Consider the following 7,500-nt stretch of genomic DNA (forward strand, 5'->3'; position numbering starts at 1 on the left):
TCTCTCTCTCTCCGCCAACCAGTCCCGCAAGTTCACTGACCAGGCAAGTGTTGAACAAGTTTTTCCATTCTTGTATTTAGCTTTACTCCGCGCTGACCTTTCCGGATTGTCGGAGTTTCCGCGGATCGAATTCCTGCCGTGACATAACACGCCCACGCCTACGACGCCTCACTCTGCGGCGTCGTGGGCGTGGGCGGCGGACTCTCATGGGCACTCGGGGAGGGGCTTGGTCGGGGCTGTTTGTGCTCGTGACGAAGGCGACGACGATGATCATAATGACAAGAACGAGACAGCGACAAAACAGTATCGACTGATGATGATGATAAAAAGAAGAGGAAGACGAAGAGGGAAGAACAATCATAATAGTAACAGCTGCAACAAAATAATAACAAAAGCTTGACTGTTCTGTATCAGAGCGCCCCACCCCCACCGTTCACAAAGCTCCAACAGGCCTTTTGGGGAAATCCGGAAGATCCTGGGTGTTTGGCCCCGTCGAGGGCGACAAATGGCGAGCTGCAGGCTGCGGCAGAAGAAGGCCGCAAGAGCAGGCTGTGGCATCTCGCCGTCCCGCCGCCCACGTGCACGCCCTGTCCACTCTGAGCCGTCGGCTCGGCTCCTGTCAGCCCAAAACACTTATTTTGTCCACTCGGGGCACGGCTGCGGCCCGCCCTCTTGGGGGCAGAGCCCGAGTTTACACTGACCTTCGGGGAGGCGCTCGGGCACTTCCTGATTAAGTTCAGAAGCTTCATTCAGTGGCTAAGTACACAAAAGACAAGACACAGAATAAAAACTAAGCGGTTGCTTCGGAGTTCAGTGTCGCAGGCCGCGAGTCATGCCACAGCGCCGGGCGCCTCGGAGGCCGACTGTCTGTCGGGAGCCGTCAGCCTCAGCGGCCTCTGGCTGACTGACGAAAATGCTAAATACGTGCCAGAGGAAAGAATCTTGCGGAGCTTTCGATCTTTTAACGAGACGGAGTTTTTGTTTTAGTGATGATTAGCTGTAATGTCAATCTTGATGATTAGAACCAGATCTTCAAAGGAGTTCAAAATCTTATATTTCAAAAATACGTGACAGGAACGTCAGTCTAGACCATCACATAAATAACATCTCCCCCCACCCCCCCAAAAAAAATCGATATCATAATTAACTGAACTTCAATCTAAATAATAATCAAGTGAAATATCTATCTTGATAAGAATCACCTCCGCCAGACTAGCTAATTTCTCGCTCGAAGGTTAATTACTTACTTGTCCAAGAAGCAATTAAGATCTTGACGGAGGAACCTGCGAAAAAAATGAATATACACATTATTTACAAAATGCATTAATCCTTAATAAAACAATGCTGCGCAATTTTCCGGCGGTGATTGAAAATATGATACAAATGAACTGTAATGCTTTGCCAGAAGCAGAAAGTATAATCCAATATTCCTCTGCATTTTCACTTCCCTAAAATAAGAAACACAAAAGAGAAAAAGATGAGAAACGTGTGGGTTTGTCTGATCGTAAGTCTAGCACAGCTGTGTGTGTGTGTGTGTGTGTGTGTGTGTGTGTGTGTGTGTGTGTGTGTGTGTGTGTGTGTGTGTGTGTGTGTGTGTGTGTGTGTGTGTGTTTGTGTGTGTGTGTGTGTGTGTTTGTGGTGTGTGTGTGTTGTGGTGTGTGTGTGTGTGTGTGTGTGTGTGTGTGTGTGTGTGTGTGTGTGTGTGGTGTGTGTGTGTGTAGTGGTGTGCGTGTGTGTGTGTGTGTGTGTGTGTGTGTGTGTGTGTGTGTGTGTGTGTGTGTGTGTGTGTGTGTGTGTGTGTGTGTGTGTGCTTATTTATTTATATAATATATATATATAAATATATATATATATATATATATATATATATATATATATATATATACATTCATACACATACATATACATATACATATACATATACATATACATATACATATATTATATATATATATATATATAGTATTATATATATATATATTATATATATATTATATACATACATACATACATACATACATATATATATATATATATATATATATATATTATATATATATATATATATATTATATAATCCCTACAAGAAGCCACTATCAACGGTCCATGTTACGTGTGCTATCCCGTGTGTGTGTGTGTGTGTGGAGGGGGGGGGAGGCGGTACTGAAGCTGTACCTCGTGGCGTACCCTTTCCCCCTCCCCATTCCTCCCATCCCCTGCGCGTGGGCGTGGGTGGCCTTGGTACCGTGGGCGGGTCTGGCGGCGAGTGGAGGGGGGGGGGTGTAGGGGAATCACCTAGCACCTGTTTCCTAACTTTATTCCGTTCAATTTCTGCAGTTCTGTCCGTCTTTTTCACATGATTGGTCCCGGTTTCTCTCCCCCAGACTTTCATCGCATTCTCCTTACCATCTCTTTCCCTCATCCTCCTCTTCTGGCATCCTTCGCTCGCTCTTCTTCTTCCCCTTATTCTTTATCACCTCTTCCCTGCCCCTCCTCGCCCGCACACCCGAGGACGCGCCCTCAGAGGGCTCCCGCGAGGGGAAACAACCACAGGAGACGCTCCGCCTTCGCCGCGGAAGTCGATCCAGGTCGGGCTCGCGCTCGCCCGTCCTCCTCGCCTCCTGGCCCGGGACTTTCCTCGGCTTCTAGCGGCTCTGGTTTTCGTCTCCTCTTCCTCCTCCTCGTCCGTCTGCGTTTTCGCAAGTGTCTTCGTCCTCATTTTTTTCTCCTCCTCCCACCCTTTTTTTGTCTTCTCGTTTTCTTTTATTTTCCTCCTCCTCCTTCTACTTCTACTTCTACTTTTCTTCTTCTTCTTCTTCTTCTTCTTCGTCGTCGTCGTCTTCTTCTTCTTCTTCGTCCTCGTCTTCGTCTTCGTCTTCTTCTTCTTCTCCTCCTCCTCCTCTTTTCCATTTACTTTCTTCCTCCTCCTCCTCTTTTCCATTTACTTTCTTCCTCCTCCTCCTCTTTTTCCTTTATGCCCCTCCTCCTCCTCCGTGCCCCCCCCCCCCCCCGAGGGCGCCCTGCGAGCTCCTCCCTGCGTCGCCGGCCAAACCGACGCAGTTACGAGGCCGCGCAGACGCCCTCCTCGAAACAATAAAGAATAAAGTGGTTTAAACATAATATAAAGAGCGAATGTTATGTAGACAACAGAATAAAAGTAAAATACAATAAAATCAAATTAAGAAGATATACATAACAAATAAAGGCAATAAAAAAAAACGCTTACGGCCACACTCCTTATCAGGCCTACTAATAATTGTGGGGGAATTATGTATGAAAATTCTCCCATAAATGCCGCAGCTGAAATACAACGAACAAAACACAGTATCTGAATAAATAAAATGCATGAAAGATACTGAAGAAAAATGAAAATGACAACACTGACGCCGAATCTGATAATAAGATATAGATAGTGATGAAGGGGGGGGGGGGGGCTGATCTCACAAGCGAAGCAATAATAAAGATGATGAGGATGAGCAGGTGGATAAACAAAAAAGATAAATGAAAATAAGTTTAAAAATAAAAAGAACAATTCTGCCGCCGCGTTGATGCATTGTGGTCGAGTTGCAGACCTTGAGTTTCATGGGGAGGGGGAGGGGGAGGGGGAGGGGGACCCGAGGGTTGAGGAGAGAGGATGGGGGGGGGCAGACGGAAGGGGCAGCGCTGAGATGAGCCCGAGAGGAGCAAACGGGTATCTTTCAGGAAGAGCTACAGGGAGCTTAAAACAGAAGGAGCAAGTTACATTACGCGCATATACATTAGTACACACAACACATACACACACAAGTGTGTGTGTGTGTGTGTGTGTGTGTGTGTGTGTGTGTGTGTGTGTGTGTGTGTGTGTGTGTGTGTGTGTGTGTGTGTGTGTGTGTGCGTGTGCGTGTGCGTGTGCGTGTGCGTGTGCGTGTGCGTGTGCGTGTGCGTGTGCGTGTGCGTGTGCGTGTGCGTGTGCGTGTGAGACAAAACACTGCAGCCCTAGCAGTCTGCACATCCTGGCACCTTCTCTGATGGTGCGGGCGCTATTCTGGCATACTGTTTCCACGCCTGGCACTCAGCGGCCCTCCCTGCCAAGGTTCAAGGCGAAGAGGGCCCTAGGCTTTCCGCGCTCGAGCCGCCACGAGCCCTTGGACGGGCCTCGACGGTGCCTGGGGCGGGATTCGCGTCGTCCGACTTCAGGGAAGGAGGCTGGAGGCCGACGCCCGTCGCCACCTGCGCGGCCTTGGGCGCCTCGAGGCCCCTGGGGACTATTCTCGGCCGTGATGTCAGAAGTGCCGGCGCCAGCCCCCCCCCCCCCCTGCATAACACCCTTCGCTCCCACACCCTCCCCCTTCTTCTTCTCCTTCTTCCTTTTCCCTTTCCTTCTCTTTCTCCTTAACCTTTCTTCTTGTCCTTCTCCTTCTCTTTATTTTTCTTACTCTTCCTTTTCCCGTCTTCCTCTTCCCCCTCATCACTATTGATATTAGTATTATCATCAATATCATTATTACCATTTATATTTCCATATCCATATCCTTGTCATCATTATTATTAACATTATCATCGAGTTTTATCTCTTCCACCTTTTGCTCCTCATCATTCAGTCGTTTTCCTCTCTGACCCTCGTCCGCGGCCGAGCCTTTCTTTCTTGCTCATTTTTCTTCTTTTTTCGTTTTTTGTTTTTGTTTTACACTTATTAGTGGTATTTTGTTCTATTTTCTTCTATATTTCCCTTTTCCTCTTCATATGTCTTTTGCAATTATTTTCTTTCTCGCATTAATATTTTTTTCTGCTTTTTCAATTCTTCCTCATTTTTCCTTCTGCATTATCATCCTTTTCCTCCTAGAATTCTGTTTCATCTTTCACTCTCTAATCACATTTTCCATCTCCTTAACAACTGCTTTTGTATTCCTTTACATTTTATAAATAATGCTCTTCCTTCTCTTTCATCTTTATCATCTTGCTTCCTCTCTTCCTTAGTGTCAGTTTTTCTATCATTCCTTCTTTCTTCCTTATTTTCTTCCTCTTTATCGCCGATCTTCCCTCCCCTGGCCGCCTGCCCTCCACCCACACCAGGCCCGGGTCCAACCACGGGCTCCGTCCCCTGAGAGGCTCAATTAATGGCTTCCACATTGCTGCCGCAGCTGCCGTCGGCGCAGGCGTCGGACCTGCTTCAGTATCTGGCCGTCGCAGGCGCTTCGCTGGGCGTCCGGAGAGAAGGCATTTGCCCTTATCTCGCTCTTGGCATTCGGCTGTTCCTCGTGGAGGTGACGTAATAGCTGCGAGTCAACACAGAGGGATAAAGACTCGCCAGCACATCAACGCACAGCCTAATGACTATGCACAAAGGCAAACGAAACTCCAAGTGCAGCGCCGAGACCTGATCCATTGTTCGCCATCACCGCGACTGAACATCTGAACACGAAGATCACCTTTGCGTTCAGCGCGGAATAGGTGAGGCGGGTGAAGCTCCTGCGGGCCAAAGGTACTGAACCGCCAGATGCTGCGAGGTAATGAAGCTTGAAGCTCACCAAGGTGATCCGGCGGGTTCGAGTCCACAAGGCGTGGGAAGCATTACGCTGCCTCCACGAAAGATATACAGGAGATAGAAAAGGAGGCAACATAAAGACCAAGAGGAACTTTGTAAGAATCACACAGTAAATCTGTTTGTTTTAACCGTACGCTAGACCATCGATGTGATCCGGTCCAGAAGAGCCATTATGTGTACCCCAGAGAACAAGAGAAACATCGCGGCAACACTAAATCTCTGCTGACAGTATCAGCGCTTCTTTTCTCACAACATGGCACCAGAGCTTCCCTCAATCAAGTCACGGCTTCCTATATATGAGGTCATTGCTGCTGTGTCATCATCTCCGCTGTTCGGGATCGGAATGCGTTCCCTTCGTCAGATACGCGCCCGGAATTCACCCAGCCGTATATGGCCCCCGTGCAAGGGCCATCTGCAAGGCATCCTCTCCATGATGACACACGAGCCATCCTCTCCATTTGCGAGGCGCGACCACCGGCATTTTGGACGTGATTTGACCGAAGATAAAAGCCATTCTCGGCTCATTAGTCGCCAAGCACGTTCGTGAGAGGATCGTACGGCTGGCCAGACATGAGTACGAACGCCTAGAAGAGTGACAGTAATAATAGCAGGATACGAGCGCTATAATTATGAAAAAGAGAAAGAGAAAATGGAAAAGACTTGTAATAGCACACTCAATGAGACGGAAAGAGCGAGGAAAATGACCCACCCAGGCAGGCGAGCTGGTCGACGCGGCCCCTCGAACACGGGGCGTGAATACTGTACGAAAAATGTTTCTCTTAAAATCCGAACATTGAAAGCCTTGGTGTGACGCCTGGGATTTTGGAAAAAAAATCCAGAATATTACAAAGAACTTTAATACCATGGAAAACAGCCAAATTTAAGTCCCGTTAATACTTAAAGGCGACGTGTAGATTCCGAATGATAGATAAAGAACAAACGAGAGGGAACAAGCGCAAGCAGCCCAGCCAACCCCCCAACCAGCCGAGACGCAGCCTCGCCAAAACGAAATGCGGCCGGACTGCAAGGCGTCTCGCGCCTACCCTCTGGCGACCGCACGATCCGGGGGAAGCAAAAGCAAGGAAAGTCCCAAAAAGGGCTCGTTTCCCCCGTGTTTTCGGATCGAAAGATGCATCCGAAGCACAATCGCCCTCGGGAAAACCAGGCGACCCGGACTCTTTCACAGCGACGGCCACGCTAACGGTTTCCAGCCATTATCGCCGACGAGTGTCTCTCTCTCTCTCTCTCTCTCTCTCTATTTCTCTCTCTCTCTATTTTTCTCTTTTCTATTTTCTCTCTCTCTCTATTTTCTCTCTCTCTATTTCTCTTCTCCTCTCTCTCTCTCTCCCTCTCCTTCCTTTTCTTCTCCTCTCTCTCTCTCTCTTCTATTTTTCTCTCTTCTCTCCCCTCTCTCTTCTCTTTTCTCTCTCTCTCTCTTTTCTCTCCTCTCTCTCCTCTATTTCTCTCTCTCTCTCCTTTTTTATTTCCTCTCTCTCCCTTTTCTATTCTCTCTCTCTTCTCTCTTTTCTCTCTCCCCTCTCTCTCTCTCTCTCTTCTCTCTCTCTCTCTCCTCCCCTCTCTCTCCTCTCCCTTTTTCTCTCTCTCCTCTCTCTCTCTCTCCTCCTCTCCTCGCTCTCTCCTCCTCTCTCTCTCCCCCCTCTCTCTCTCCTCTCCCCCTCTCTCTCTTTCTCTCTCCCTCTCCTCTCCCTCTCTCTCTCTCCACTCCCTCTCTCTCTCTCCCTCTCTCTCTCCTTCCTCTCTCCTCCTCTCTCCCCTCTCTCTCTCTCTCTCTCATTCCCTCCTCTCTCTTCTCTCCTCTTTCCCCCTTCTCTCTCCCTCTCCCCCTTCCCTCTCCCCTCTCCCCCCTCCCTTCTCTCTCCTCCCCCTTCCTCCTCTCTCTCCCCCCCTCTCCTCTCTCACTCTCCCTCCCTTTCCTCTCTCTCTCTCCTTCCCTCCCCTCCTCCCCTCCTCTCCTC

At 48.6% G+C, this 7,500-nt stretch overlaps 1 long non-coding RNA gene across 1 annotated transcript in view; it reads right to left on the reverse strand.

Annotated features, from left to right (window-relative positions):
- Positions 1 to 7,500, reverse strand: part of LOC119574701 — a 102,139-nt gene that overhangs the window by 36,545 nt on the left and 58,094 nt on the right. Inside the window, exon 3 of the long non-coding RNA XR_005228900.1 lies at positions 1,248 to 1,283. This is a non-coding gene — a long non-coding RNA (uncharacterized LOC119574701). The remainder of the gene's footprint in view (positions 1 to 1,247; positions 1,284 to 7,500) is intronic.

Source organism: Penaeus monodon, chromosome 6 (genome assembly GCF_015228065.2).
Source record: "Penaeus monodon isolate SGIC_2016 chromosome 6, NSTDA_Pmon_1, whole genome shotgun sequence".
Taxonomy (NCBI): Eukaryota; Metazoa; Arthropoda; class Malacostraca; order Decapoda; family Penaeidae; genus Penaeus; species Penaeus monodon.